The sequence below is a fragment of the Astyanax mexicanus genome, chromosome 21, assembly GCF_023375975.1.
Source record: "Astyanax mexicanus isolate ESR-SI-001 chromosome 21, AstMex3_surface, whole genome shotgun sequence".
NCBI classification, from domain to species: domain Eukaryota; kingdom Metazoa; phylum Chordata; class Actinopteri; order Characiformes; family Acestrorhamphidae; genus Astyanax; species Astyanax mexicanus.
In genome coordinates, this window is record NC_064428.1 from 3,529,326 (window position 1) to 3,531,503 (window position 2,178).

The 2,178-nt window shown below is 40.0% G+C and overlaps 1 long non-coding RNA gene across 1 annotated transcript; it reads right to left on the reverse strand.

The window, feature by feature from the left end:
- Positions 1–258: 258 nt before the first annotated feature.
- LOC125785841 (uncharacterized) lies at positions 259–1,632 on the reverse strand. Its single transcript, XR_007428185.1, has 2 exons — positions 1,129–1,632; positions 259–841 (listed from the first exon to the last, which is right to left on the reverse strand). It is a non-coding gene; the product is annotated as an uncharacterized LOC125785841 (long non-coding RNA).
- Between the last annotated feature and the right edge of the window lie 546 nt (positions 1,633–2,178).

The following is a 2,178-nucleotide window of genomic DNA, read 5'->3' on the forward strand; positions in this document are numbered from 1 at the left end:
TGCTTTGTAAAAAAAAGTAAAAAAAAAATAAAATTACATAATTAAACTAACACACTTCATCAGTACAACATGTGTAACGCAATCTGAATTAGAGGTTATTTGCATATAATGGAATCACAGTTTAAACAGGGTCACTTTAAAAAAAAACTTCAAATTAAATTGTATAATTCCCCCTTTTTTTATAGTTACCTAGACTGTATGCTTTCCCTTTAAAATATTGTGGCGTGGAAGAGGAAAGAAGACCCGTGAGACTCATGCTGAATGCTCAACATCTCCTTTATTGAATCGGCTTGCCACTCACTTACAGTCTTTAACAAGACTAGGAGAGCTAAAACCATACCCCCAGAGCTCAAATAGCCCAAAGGCCACCAGCCCAGCTGTGTGTCTCCCAGATGGCAGATCCAGAGTGGTGCCCACCCTCTCTGCATAACCCCTCCCAAGGGAGATGCCCCACCCCTGTCATCCTCGCACACAGGAGAACAGAAACATGCCTGCAGGCAGCCACACACACAACCCAGAGCCGCCACAATATATTAGTAATTAACTAGACTGTATACTTTCCCTTTAAAATATATTAGTAGTTAATCAGAGCATGTAAATGAACTATTCTGCTTTGAGAATCCTTCTGCCTTTAGCCAGACTCACACACACGCAGGCAGCAGAGGGGGGAGGGGAGGAGGGGGGATCCAGTCTGCACCAGGCTGAGCAGCTTGAGGAGAATGTCAGCAATCCACGGTGATCAAGCAAGCGATGATCTTGGAATCCAAAAGGATCACGGCACCAAGTGTAACCGGTGGTTAGAGATGACAGACTCTGCGTTGTGTCTTTACTGGATTTTATTCTGATAAACAGATAAACAGAAACAGGCTTTAGCTCTGGCTAGATTGGCACCTCTTTTCTCCTCTCCACTCCTCTCTCTCCATTACACATCATGTACAAAAATGGGCAATATTTGCAGAGATTTACAGGCTTACAAGATAATAAACTTAATAACAGAGTCAAAGATATTTAGCTTAGCATTTAATAGGTTAGACCATGCTCAAACTAGCATAATTAGCTTAGCCATTTAGCCACTTAGCCTAAGCGCTCTACAAAACTTTTTAACACATAAAATAAAACTCCTCATACCTGATAAACAGATAAACAGAAACAGGCTTTAGCTCTGGTTAGATTGGCACCTCTTTTCTCCTCTCCGCTCCTCTCTTAAGTATAAAAGCATATAAAAACAGGGAATAATTAGCTAGTTAGCCTGCATGCTAGCATAGACCATGTGCTGTAGCATTAGCAGTGCACAAACATGCATCTAAAAGTTTTAATATTGATTACTAGCAAGATATTTTAATGTACAATAGTTGTTAATAAACTTGGGGACATATATAAAGCAATTTGGAGTTTTACGATTATATTAAAATATAGGATTATTTTGGATTAAAATTAAAGCAGTTTCTGACACCTACCTCTCCATTACACATCATGTACAAAAAGGGAAGCGGCAGGGTGAGGGGAGGAAATATAAGAGGGGGAAAGGGGAGGAGCCATTCCAACCTAGCCACTCTATATCAGTACAGGCAAAATATAAGGAGAAGAATTTTGGGGAATTCTAACAATAAAACACTTGTATATTTGAACTCTGTTACACGTACAGCAGCCATTGGGGAGGAGTACAGTGTTTTAATATAAGAAATAAATTTAGGCCCAAACCCAAATTTTTCAAGGGTATAAAATAGGTAGCCCCATTCCACCCTATCAAAAGCCTTCTCGGCATCAAGTGTTAATAAGACTTCTGGTGTATCAGATGTAGAGGGGTTGTAGAGTATGTTTAGAAGTCGCCTTATATGGAAAAATGAGTATCTATTTTTTATAAAGCCTGTTTTGTATGTGAAAATTATAGAGGGTAGAGGTTCTTCAAGACAGTAAGCAAAGAGTTTTGCCAGAATCTTTACATCTGTGTTTAATAGCGAAATTGGACGATATGAGCCACACAGACTCAGGGGACTTTTTTCTTTCTTCAAAATAAGTGAGATGGTTGCTTCGCGCATAGTCGGGAGGAGAGATTGAGAAGCGAGTGATTCCTGAAATACCGATAGGAGAAGTGGAGCGAGTTGTTTAGCAAATACTTTAAAAAACTCTGCTGGATACCCATCCGGCCCTGGGGATTTGCTGCTCTGCATGCCCCTA